Here is a 13403-nt window from a genome sequence, read left to right as displayed (position 1 = left end):
CCTGATGTATTACTTCTCCCTCTGCTGGTATCCATACAGGATCCAGAACTGACAGCATGGGAAATAACTTACTTTGTGTCCTTTAGTGTTGCCAATGTCTTTTGCCCTCGCCCAAATGACAGGCTGTACTGCACAGTCCTTCTGCCTGCAGAAGGCAGGGTTTAGCTTGGCAAGAGCCCCCTTTAACCCCTGCTTCACTCCCACCCAGCAAGATGATGTTTTTGCTGTATATATGCCTTGGTAGCTCCTTGGTAGCCTCGGAACTCTCTATTGCTTACCTTGGTATTGCAGAGCCACATAATCATAAAATCACAGAATGGTTTGGGTTGGAAGTAACCAGACCAGCTGGTTCCACCTCCCCTGCTACAGGTAGGGACACCTTGTCTTCAGCACGGCTTCATATTTATCTCTTTTTCTGTCTCTTCTTCCTCTTGCTCTTTCTATATACGTATGTATGCAATCAACAGCTCCTTCTGCATTGCTTGGCTACTTCATCTTTTCTTTGCCTGTCAACACCTCCCAGACTAAAGACTCTCCCCTGACTTCTTTCCCTCCACTGCTAAGTAACCATGAGTAAAACTCTGGCCATGGCTTGCTCTGTTCCCTGGGCTGTGTGTGGTCTATTTTGTATGTACCCTTTATAGTCCCCTGCATTTGCTCTAAAGCAGTTGCTGGGTAAAGAGCACAACAGCACACATGGGGCCACTGTGGCTGCACCTCAGTTTCCTGCCTGCTTTTTTGTGTATCATGGGAGGATTTCTTATTTGCATGTTCTCTATTTCCAGGCACGCTATGTATGTGTGCACAGACACACACATTCAAACGAAACACAGTTGTGTTTAATGCATTTTCTGTGTCTTCATCTGAAACCCAGCAAAAAGAAGAATCTCAAGAGTAAATGCTCCCTTGGGATATAATGTGGCTTGTCCAGATACAGCTTTTCTTCGCTAGCTATTCCCTGTCGCTTTGTGCTGCCATTTTATATCACTGCTGCGTGCCCTTGCAAAGGGCACTGCATTAGGGATGGAGATACTGTTATTCATTAACATCTACTCTTTTTTTGACACTGGTAACACCTGCAGCATGGCAGGGGAAAATACATCAGATACACCAGACTTCAGCATGGAAAGGACAAAAACAATTTCCCTGTAACTTTCCTGGCCTTCTTCACTGCCTGCGAAGCAATCAAAAAAATAGGCAAGGCTTCTTCTTCAGACTCAGGCTCTGAACCACACAAATGCTGGATGGCACAGATTATCAGAGAACACATTAGCATGTTCACCACCTTCCAGGGTCAAGTCTAAATGTCACACTAAACAATATGGACTAGTGCGTGAAAGTCCAATGTGCCTAAGGCCAGGCTGAATGGGGCTTTGAGCAACTTGGTCTACTGGGAAGTGTTTAAGTGTTTGAACAGTGTCTCACTGTTTAAGTGAGAGATTCAAGTGAGTTTGAATGTGGGTATGTGTTGTTCAAAGGTGTCAGCTTGTCACAGTTCACGCCTTCATCCTGCACAGTGAAGCGTCAACCCATGCACAGCTGGAATTCCTGCCAACAGAAGGGCAAGAGTTGGAAGGTGAAATCCACACAGTGGCTCTTCCGGTGCTTGAAATCAGATTCTCGCAGGGCTCCAGTGTTGTGTGACCTTTTGCTAGGCTGTCAGACAGAGGTGAGTTTTAATTTTGTAAGAAAACAAACAAACAAACAAACAGTCATCTGACTTCAGAGGATTCATTGTCAAAATGCCTTTCATCTGTGTAGAATTCTGCTTGTTATTTGCTTTTGTCTTCTGCTCCTGAGGGGTTAAGGCATATATTCTGCCTGGTCTATTGCTTTACTACGGAGAGACTGAAAAGCCAGATTCATTTTTATCTATGACAATGTAGTCATATGTCCTGAATTGCCACTGGCAGAGCTGAAAGCAGCTTAAGAAAGCAGCCAGCATCTTCCTCCTGATGCAGAGCTCTTCCCTGAAGGGCAGTCCTTGTGTTTTAATAAATATGATATATAGGAGTTTTGATTACTTCCTTTGCAACTGCCCATTTCTCTGTTGATCACAAATACTGGAGTTATTTGGAAATCCTGGAGCTTTTGACTTGTTTATAGTTTTGGCAGTCCAAGAAGGTCTAGTTATAGTGGCAATTAATGCTTATTAAGACCTACAAACATACAGATTTGTTTCACAGTTTGCTTTCAGACTCTGGAAAGGCTGGGTTGTTCTGCCACAGAAAGGCTGCTGATGAATGGAGGATTATATCCTTTGAGTTTTATCTCAGACAGTGAAGTTCAGCATTTCCTGATCCCATAGAATCTATCTTGCTATCTTGCAGCTTATGGAGATGCCGGGTGAGCATCTAAATATCCCTGCCTCAAGGCCCTGGTTACAGCAAGGGCTTGTGCAATGTGTTGTATTCATTTAGAGCCTCCCTCTTCAAAGAAATAAAAGTAAGAACAACAAAAACAGAAGTAAGAGGGAGGAAAAAGGGAGCAATGAAACATCTCCAGAAAGACCTGTGGGTCAGGAAGGGTAGAGATGGGTGAACTTACAGGCCTGATCCAGAAGACTGGAAAGTTCAGTGGGTTTTGGCTCAATCACTACATGTAAAGCAAGCCGTATGGGTGATGGCCCAGTGAGGAAATCACGGCTTTGGCTTCCAGGCTAATCGGGCTACCATCATTTGCAACACATGTACAGATTTTGTGACAGAAAACCCAAACTACGAGGACCCTCCAGGTGATGCCACCTACAAGACCACAGAAGAGACCAGAGCCATACCCACTACCAGCCAGCTCCAAGTCTGGAGATCTTCCAGCGGGGTGCCATGGGTAGCAGGCTGATACAGTGCTACTTGCTAATGGCCTCTTCTTTGTGGCCTATGAGTGACTTCTTATTTAAAAGAAGGAGCTGTACCAGGGCTACATTGGGGCATAATTCCTTAAAAAGAGCGAAGGCAGGCTGTCATGAAGAGACCCCAGTCCACACTGAAGTCTTAAAAAGAGCCAGAGGAAAGACAATGTCACTGTAAGGATTTCTGCAGCTCCATATCCAGCCTATGAAGACCATAGGCCCTACTTTCTGGCTCAATAAGCAACATGGAAGATAAGAGCATTTTATCTCCATTGAAAAGATTAATGTCAAGCGTAAGGATTAGTTCTCTGCAGCACAAGAGATTAAGTTTGGATTTTGCAAGCTTTCCCATTATCAGCTTTCTCCCCACAGGCTAGTACCACCCTCCCTGGCCAACACTCTCAGGGAGTGTCTCTCATCCAGCTGTATTTCCTTTTGCTCTGACTCCACATGAAAGAAACCACTGTACTGAGACTGTGTTTCACTATGCAGGTTTACTGTGCCTCTCCCATACACCTCCAGGGATAAAACTTGCTTTCTGTACTACAGAAGGAAAAGAAGTGAGTTTTCTGCTGCTGGGCAGAGGGTCATGGCCACAGGTCCTACCCTGCGCCAGCCAAAGGTGGTACCTCCTTCTCCAGCTATAGCCATCACTGTTCATCAGCTCTCCTGGCAAACTGGTTCATATGAGCACTTCTTTGTGGCAAAACCAACCAAAATAACTTACAGTTTCTACTTACGTTGCTTAAACTCATCCAGGTCATTTTGCCTGAAGTGGATTATGGGGTGCTATGACTTGGAAGTCATCATAGAATCACAGACTGATTTGGGTTGGAAAGGACCTTAAAGCTCATTTAGTTCCAACCCCCTGGGATTGGAACAGGAAGGCACCTTGAGCAACTAGACCAGGTTGCTCCAAGTCCAGTCCAACCTTTCCTTGAACACTGTCAGGGATGGGGCAGCCGCTGCCAGGGCCTCACCACCCTCACAGAGAAGAACTTCTTCCTTATGTCTAATCTCAATATCCTCTCTGTCAGGTTAAACCCATTCCCCCTTGTCCTGTCACTAGAGGCCCTTGTCAAAAGCCCTTCTTCAGATTTCTTGTTGGCCCCTTTAGGCACTGGAAGCTGCTCTAAGGTCTCGCTGGGGCCTTCTCTCAGCTCTCTCAGCCTTTCTTCATCCTCTCTGAAACCACTGAAGGAAAGGCTTCCTCTGTATTCAGGCATCTGCACTGCCAAGAGCCAGGAGCAAGACACAGGTGTATGCCAGATGGAGAGCTGATGTGATGTGACAGCGAAGGATGTGCTGACAGCCTTTAAACGCAAAGTGCCTATGGCCTGACTTCACCCAGGACTGTATGCTTCATCAGCTGTGTCTGTTTCAAATAACCCTGGGCTCAGGAGGTTCCTCAAGGCTGCTGCTCTTAAGATAATTTCTGGCAGTATTTTTTGCCTCACCAGTTCAACAGCCCTCAACTTGGGCAAGGCTGACATCAATCCTGCCACTTGCAAGCCAGGGGGTAGCGGGCAGAGCGCACGCTACAGGTATCTCCCAGCACACAATCATAGAATCCTAGAACAGTTTGTGTTGTAAACGACCTCCAAAGGTCATTCTAGTTCTAACCCCCTGCAATGATCAGGGACATCCTCAACTAGATCAGGTTGTTCAGAACCACATCCAGCCTGGCCTTGGATGTCTCCAGGGATGGCACATGTTGACATCCTGCTTAGCTTAGCTCTCCTTTCTTCTGGATCTGTAGCCCACCACCCGTGCAAAGCCCATAGAGGAATAATTCTTGCTATTTGTGTTAAGTGCTTTAATTTCATGAGGCAGAGACCCTAAACTGGGTCCATGGGCAAAGCTGCAATTGAAGTAAAATCAGGGCTTTGTTTCAGGAATCTTGGAGTTGCTTTGATTGTTTGCCCAGTAAAGCTTCATATCATTATAGAATCAAATATGCTTTACAGGCAGTAAAACTGAGTCACAGAAGAGAAACAGATGTCTAACTTTACAGAGGAACACACACCAAGCAAGAGAACATGAATAATCATAGAACGGTTTGGGTTGTAACCTGGGTCTAGTGGAAGGTGTCCCTGCCTGTGGCAGGGGTTGGAACTGGATGAGTTTTAAGGTCCCTTCCAACCCAAACCATTCTGTGATTAGGCTGAAGCCAGCCAGCCAGGGATATTAGCATAGGCTGACCTGTACCTCTTTTCAAACACCATCACTCTCTCTGCGTACTGAGTCTGTAGGACGCCACAGACTTGCAACCTGGCCTGGACTGTCCGGTTTATGCTCTGTCCCCATGGAACTCGTAATGAAGCAATGAAATCTGAGAGCTGTGAAAAATGCATTTCAAATTGAATAATGAAGAAAGTGTTGAAGGAAAGGTCCTGTTTAATTATGATCTATAAAACTCTAGGAAAAAGCCCCATTCATTTTCCCAAGTTTTATTAATTACTTAATTGGCTGCTGCTGAGGTAAATCTATGTGTGTAGAAAGAGAGTTTAAAAGTTATTGTGGCCATACTAATGGCTCCTTGCAATATTAAAACCCAGAGTGTGTGAAAATGCAAATACCTCTATATCTTTCTTGTCAGTTTTTATTTTGCACCTTGTGGGAGCCCTATTTAATCTCTGGCAATAACTAATTTCCCCTGGGTTCTTAGAATTGTCCTTCCTGTCTCTAATACCAGATTGGCAAACCCACTCCACAATTAGTTAAAAGCAATATTGTCGGGTAAATATAATCTTGACCAGTAACTGGGCAACTGCCTGCTTCATCTGATTATCAGCCTGTAACACACTGTAACCTGTTAACCTTGATGTGACCAGCTTCCTGACACTTGTGGCACAAGTGAAGTGTGACATGATTAAATGGGACTGATCAGTTTTGCTCACAAGGACAATATGTGCCAGCTGCTGTGCTTGGAATGTACAATGCAGTGAGAGCAATGGATCCTATAATTTAGTTGTTCTGATTGCTTCCCTCTGGCTGGGGAGATGGTCGTTCTCTCTAAACGTGTGTAGATCTGTGTGGATGCAGTGACTTTCCTGTGATGGCTCCCTGTAGAACAGGATGGGACTTTGAACAACCTGGTCTAGTGGAAGGTGTCCCTGCCCATGGCAGGGGGTTGGAACGAATGAGCTTTAAGATCCCTTCCAACGCAAACTGTTCTGTGATACGATTCTATGATACAATTCTCCTGATCTTCTGCATAAGATCTGGAGCCTTTCCCTGGGGTGCTGGGTTGCCTGGTGTTGGTGCTGTCGGCATGGTGCTCCGAGCAGCTGCAGACATGTACATGTCTGGTAAATTAATCCGTTAATGTGCCCTTTGCAAAGTAAGAAAAAAATAAATCTCTGCTAACCTTGCAAGCACTCTATTGTTTACTGGAAAAGGCTAATAGGAAAAGGGAAGGAGATACAAAGAAACAAGAGCATTAAGATGAAAAGAAAATAATTACCTTGGATGGGATATGAAATCAAGGGCAATATTTTTCCTCCCTGCTATGGACATTTACTTTTACTAGTAGAGTACTGGGATAAGGAGACATTGTTCTCCTAATGTAGTCAAAACAAATGTAAAATCCTCAGTCTGACACTGAAAATGACTGATGCTTGTGTAGGAGGCCGGGCTCAGGCAATCCAGATCACTATCGCCCTGTCTTCTCATGTACAACTTTGCATGTTTCAGTCAACATAAACAAATCCTAAATTCTTACTCAAGGATGAGGCCTTTCAAATAAACATACATCTGTGATTCAAAGCAAAATGCATGCAGAATAAAAATGCATGAAATTAGCAGTAGCATAGAACCATAGAATCATAGAGTGGTTTGGATTGGAAAGGAGCTTAAAGATCCAACACCCTACTATGGGCAGGAACACCTTCCACTAAATCAGGTTGTTCAAAGCTGGCTATAAATCCTTTGTGCTGATTTTCAGGTGCTCCTTTGCTGACCTGTGATCCTTCTCCAGCTCTTCTCATTGACTGCATTAATTAGTAGAGCTTTGCAAGCTACACAAAAGGCTGCAGGATGGCATGGAAGAGAATTGAGACACTAGCCTCGGCGGTGGCAGGTTGGTGAAGATGCTCTCCTGCAACAGTATCTCAGTCTTCAGCTTCTGGCAATTTTGAGAATGATTTCATGGCCAAACACTTACATGTTAAGGATTACCTAGCAGACTATTATATGACTGTCAGCAAACCAAATCATTTTGAATGAAGATGAACAAGGCACATAAGCCCAGTTAGAGAACTACAGTTAACTAATCACTTCTCTGACCTTAACTGCTCTCTAATTACAGTGTCTAGTCCTGGGTGCCTTAGATAAGTGCTCATAATAATATAATGCCTGTTACAGGAGAACTGGCAGTGCTTTGCATGTAGACACGTCAAGCTGAGAAGGGCATTAAGTCCTGTGAGACAAAGTGCAGGCAGCGCTGGTGCCTGCTGCCAGCTTCTCCTCCCTTCCCACTGCCAGGGATCATGTTGCCATAGGGCCCAGCAAGACATGGGGGGCCACTCCAGTCCCTGCTTCCTCTCCATCTGCTCTTCCCTCTCCCCAGGGTATGCCTCCTGGGAAGATGAATCCTCAGATGAACCAGGTGTGGATAGGAGCTCTCCATTTCTCCAGTGACAGGTTATTAGGCAGTGCCAGCATTGCTGTGGGCAGGCAGAGGGCCATGAGACTATTCTGCTTGGAAGCAGCCACCCCATGTTAATGGCATATTTAATGCATAAGGGCAGTATTGCATTCTGCCAACATGTGCCAGGCTGCTCAGCACTGCCAACCACAGCATGGATGGGGCAGCCTGGGGGATTGGGATGGAGTTTGTAACCTGTGAAATCCAGGTCAAAGCAGGATAAATCCAATCTGATGCCCCCCAGGGTGACATGAAGCCCTGGCAAACTACTACCAGGCATCAACCCGGGTTTTTCTGCTGGAAACCCCTTTGATTGTCCAGCTTTAGGTGATGAAGCCCAGAACGGGTACTAAAAGCAAGTACTTAGGCTGGGCTAGCAAAACTAGAGCCTGGGTTCTTCCCAAGGCTTGCGCCTGTTAGTACTTCTTTTTCCACAGGGAGCAACAAGTCTCTGCCACGTTTGTAGGCTTTGGCCATCTGAGACCTCATGCTGAACATCACCTGGCTGCAGCAGTAAGGCAGCTGTCTGTCTCCCCCCAAAGCAGAGAGGTCATCTCATCACCTAAGGCAAATAACCACTGCACCAAACTCGCAAGAGTATTGGTGATAGGAGCACTGTGCAGAGGTCACAGTTGTGAGTGTGGTCTTTGGGCTGAGCACAGGGCTAGAATATTGGGAAATTATCACCCAAACAGGTGTAGAATAGAGGGGAAATGATCACAAATAAATGCTAAGATTAGCTGTTGGCTCACAAAAGGGAAGATGAATGGAACAGGGTATCCTCTTCGTCAACTAATGTAATTCATACTGGTAATGAATGCCAGCACACCAAGCCAAAGACATTCTGGGCTAGTCCTACAGTGTGAAATTATTTTCCCATTCCTGGTGTAAGTCCCCACTATTTCTTCTGGATGTAGGTTAAACTCAAGGATGTGTTCTCTATTTCTAATAGCTGCCTTGTTTTTTCGGGGGTTTGTTTGTTTGTTTTTTCAGGTGCCTGCTTTTGCATTTCTCTGATATTTCCTGTTGTAGTTCTCAGTGACTCCCTACAATGACAGTCATGAAGACAGAATGTTAAATATGAATCACAAATGCCACAAATAATTCCCTGATATTGCTACCAAAAGGGAGATGGAGGAGGTAAGAGTTAAGGGTGAAAAGCAGTATTCTAAATAATTTCTTGGAAGCTCTTAAGTGCCTTTGGTAAGTCTTCGCATTAAGGCCATACATCTCTGGTACAGATGTATTTAAAATTAGCTTTATACAAAGGCATCAGTTTGAGACAGCAGCCTCTAAGCACTGATTTAACTCTTTATTTGGGACAGATTGATGCAAGGTAACAGTCTGTAATAACATACCAGACACAAGCTGTCTTGACCTGGTGATTTTAGATTGCCTGATGCTAATAGCTGCCTCTTAGCATTCCTGTTGCCTGGCTTCCTGTTTACTTACCATTTGTATCTTAACAGCCCTGATGTGGTATCAATTCATTAACTCCTTCCTCTGTACAGAACAGAAAAATATTGTGTCCTCCTGCCTTAGTGATGAACACAGGAAATTTGTTGTGATGGACTAATGCTATTGCTAAGATCTCTCTCATTCCTGAAAAAAAAGTGCTTCTACAACTTGTTTTGTTCTTAGAATCTCCAACTCTGCTTGCCACAGGATCTTCCCCATTTTATTGTTCTTCACTCATCCATTTTCTATGCTTTAGTCTTAACGGGCTGTGTAGGACAGAAACTTAAGATTTAAATGTGGTTCTAAGATGGAGCTTTTGTTTCATGAAGAAATTAAGAGTATTGGCAGATGTCTTTTAATTGACAGCTCTCAGCTGGATACAGGCTAGCTTAATCTAACTTGCTACATCTCAGTGCTAGTCACAATTTAGTTATTAATAAGGTCAAACTTGGAAAGAATTGGCTACTAAAACCAAAGCTTTGAAAAGAGGGTTAATAAGGATAAATCTCATTTTCATGCCCTTCCAGGAAGTTCAGCCTCCAGCATTTCAAACAGCTCTGCTAGGGCCTGACTTCTAATGTCTGCAAGATCAGGGGAGTGCTCGCTATTTATATCACTAGATTTTTACAAGCTAACCCAAAGGAATGCTTATACAGTGCTCTAGTCAAACTCAAGAGGCTTCTAACAACACACCAAATAAGTAAGCACTCAGCTGTTACCAAATAACCCAAATCAATCAAGCCAGTGGCCATGTAAGTGCAGAACAAGATCATGCCATGCCTTTGTGCAACATGTGAGAGACCTTCAATCTGTGCAACATGTTGGGGTCCCTGCAGTCCTGCATCCAGCTCTGGGAACAACAGCTGGTGGAGCAAGTCGAGGGGAGGCCATGAAGATGCCCTGAGGGCTGGAGCACTTCTATGCAGACAGGCTGAGAGAGACGGGCTTGCTCCGTCTGGAGAAGGTTCTGGGGAGACCTTAGAACAGCTTCCAGTGCCTAAAGGGGCTGACTAGATACTTGAAGAGGGGCTTTTACCAAGGGCAGGTAGGGACAGGACAAAGGGAAATTTAGATTAGACATTAGGAGGAAGTTCTTCCCTGTGAGGGTGGTGAGGCCCTGGCACAGGGTGCCCAGAGAAGCTGTGGCTGCCCCATCCCTGGCAGTGTTCAAGGCCAGGTTGGACAGGGCTTGGAGCAACTTGGTCTAGTGGAAGGTGTCCCTGCTTGTGGCAGGGGTTGAAACTGGATGAGCTTTAAGGTCCCTTCCAACCCATACCAGTCTGGGAAGGTGGCTGATAGGACACTGTTACGGAGCTTGTAATGGCTTATATAGCTTTCTAACCTACCTGTATTAACAAAAGTGTAATAGAAGAGATGCAAGATTCTGGCTACAGTCTGGAGTGTGGTAGGGAAGGGCAGGCATGCATGCAGAGGTGGAGAAGGGCTTTCTGACATCGCATGTGTAATCTAATTTAGGCCATAATAATTTCCTACTTGCTCAGCATCAGTCACATTGTTAGCCTAACACTGAAATTAGATCTTGCCTGTCAGTGACATTTGCTTTCCTATCTGGACCATCTCTATACTGCAGTACTTCCTGGCTCAATTCCTGAGAGACTAACAATCCCAGTTATGCTGACCCAGACGTAGCAGAAAGCTTTTACTGAGCACTCCCCACAGACCAAGAAAGCCATCAAAGTGAGTGTTTCAATATGGCACTGCTCTCTTGTGTAAGATAAGAATATCTGTGTGTTACTATTTGGGGTCTTATTTCCTTCCAACTCCCTGCACTGATCAGAAACAAACAAAACAAACACTAAAGAGACATGTGAAGTATATCCCTTATTGTGCTGCTTTCAGCTCATGCAGAGTCAATTTTCTTCATAGTAGTTGGTATGGGGCTGTGTTTTGGATTTGTGCTGGAAACAGTGTTGGTCACACAGGGATGTTTTTGTTACTGCTGAGCAATGTCTACACAGAGCCAAGGCCTTTTTTGTGCCTTTACCCCACCTCACCAGTGAGTAGGATGGGGGCCCACAGGAGCTGGGAGAGAGTCAGAACTGACCCCAACTGACCTAAGGGATGCTCCATACCACAGGACTTCATGCATAGCATGTAAAGCTGGGAAAGAAGAGAGAAAGGGGAGGACATTCAGAGTGATGGCATTTGTCTTCTCAAGTCACAATTACATGTGATGGGGCCCTGCTGTCCTGGAGGTGACTGAACAAACACCTGCCTGTCCATGAGAAGTGGTGAATGAATTCCTTGGTTTGCTTTGCTTCAGTGCACGTGGCTTTTCCTTTACCTGTTAAACTGTCTTTATCTCAAGCCACAAGTTTTCTCACTTTTACTCTTCCCATTCTCTCCCCCATCCCAATGGAGGGCAGTGAGCAACAGTAATGAACTGTGTGGGGCTGAGTTGCCAGCTGGAGTTAAACCATGACAATACATCAGGGTGTTCTGGCTATCAGAGACACCAGTGCAAAGTGCCTCCCAAACCCATTCATTCTAGGCAGGCCTTCATTTGCCAGTAGGTAAGAGGTTGCTCATCATTCCTTGTAACATAAATTTCTGGGGATTTGGCTCATCCTGAAGCAGACATTTAAAAAGTCAGATCAACCCTAGAAGTACTTTTTAGAAGGACTTTATCCTGGAGCAGCTTGAAGGATATTAGTCATTGAAAAGACTGAATCTTGGACAAATTCCACATTCCAGATTACCATGTAAAAATATAACATTTTAAACAAACATTTTAATGTAAGCAAACATTCAATTCACCCTTATTAGCAACCACAAAATGACTTAGTATTTTTTCAAATACCAGCTGAGTTCTAAGTTAGGATCAGCAAACGTGATACAGATTATCTTCTCCTGACATCTCGTTGCCTTGCATTTCAGGAGGACTTAGAAGAGATATCTCACCTCTTACCTAAACATAAAGTCATTCTGTGGTCAAGATAATTTTTAAAGGTGTCTGATTAAGGACCTTAGGGTTCAATCACAAAAGAATTAATTTAAGGTCTGTCACTCAGAAAATTCAGTTTTAGCGTAGGTCTTATTTTCCTATCAAAGTTTTAGTAACCAGGCTACTCCTTTCCCTTCCGCCTTGTATTTTTAATGACTTGCCTGCTTCTTGTTACATTTCCTTTACCATGTATACAAGGCATCAGGGTGAGGTAACACCAAATGTTTTGTGAAAATATATTAAAAACAAATTCCCACATATTCCCGTAAAAGAAGGCTTCCATGATATGTTTTTGCATGACCTGGAGCAAAAGAGGGGCACCCTACTTTTAAAATAGGTGTTAGACCAGAGACATGAGTTAAACTCAGACCTTCAGGTGACACGGACGCCAGAGGTGGCGTAACATTTTACTTTAGCTGGGGATTTACACGCGTAATGTAGTTTTATGGCATTTTCGTGAATTAACAGCAGATTTTCATCATCAAGACGTATGATTTTCACTTTTGTTACTTATTTGTTATATCGTCTCTAAGAGATGCCTTTTAGCAGGTTCTAAACTGCTGTGGTCCTGCTCGGGGATATGTATTGATCTGGGAATTCATTTATTGACTACTGCCAAATAATCTGTTTGCTTGTCCTCATCTACTTCAGATTCTGGAAGCAGTGTGGAAATTTCACACACTGCCCATTACAGTGATGGAAAATATGGATATGCTAATTGTCCAGGAGGTGATCAGAAGACCAGGGAACAGCATAACCATCTTGCTGCTCTGCATGCTGCCTAGGATTACTTATTTTGAAATCTTTGGTCGAAAATGGTGACATGTTAGGTAATGAATAAAAGTCACATCATAGAATCATAGAATGGTTTGGGTTAGAAGGGACCTTAAAGATCATCATCCAAGAAACAAATTTTTTTTAAAAACTTTGTGAATTACAAAAAAACACCCCAACACAAAACCACCTGCAAATGCAGTGGATTTCCAGTAAGTCCCTCCAGAAAACAAAAGTGTTCAGAAGGTTAAGTACAGTAAACCTGTGACCTGAGTGGTGAGGGGTGCAGGGTGAGGGAGCTAGCAAATAAGAATGCTATTTGGCTTTGTAGCCAGAGAACTGTAACTATAGAACTGCCTAATTTATAGGTATATTTATGAATACTTAAAATGGAAAGGATGCCATCTTTTTTGCAGGTGCTCCTACTTCGCAGTTGAATGTGCTTGTGTATCTCCCTGCTGCCCCATGCAGTAGAATGAAAAGGTAAAACAGGAGTCAGAACTTCCTACTGGCATTTCTGATGTTTGAACTTTGTCATTTGTAACAGAGTAGCTGGAATTGGAAATTTGCTTGTCTTTAGCAAGGAATCTGGGGATCCAGACCCTAAAAGGGGGTGACAAGAAACTTGGAGAGCATTCACCAAGGGCAAGTAGTGATAGGTCAAGGGGAAATTTAGATGAGATCTTAGGCAGAAGTTTTTCATCCCCTGT

This window comes from Neopsephotus bourkii, unplaced genomic scaffold (genome assembly GCF_033783945.1).
Source record: "Neopsephotus bourkii isolate Nb327-2 ecotype Australia unplaced genomic scaffold, CSIRO-AGI_Nbou_v1 NB_42, whole genome shotgun sequence".
Lineage (NCBI taxonomy): Eukaryota > Metazoa > Chordata > Aves > Psittaciformes > Psittacidae > Neopsephotus > Neopsephotus bourkii.
Note: the sequence above shows the minus strand (reverse complement) of the source record.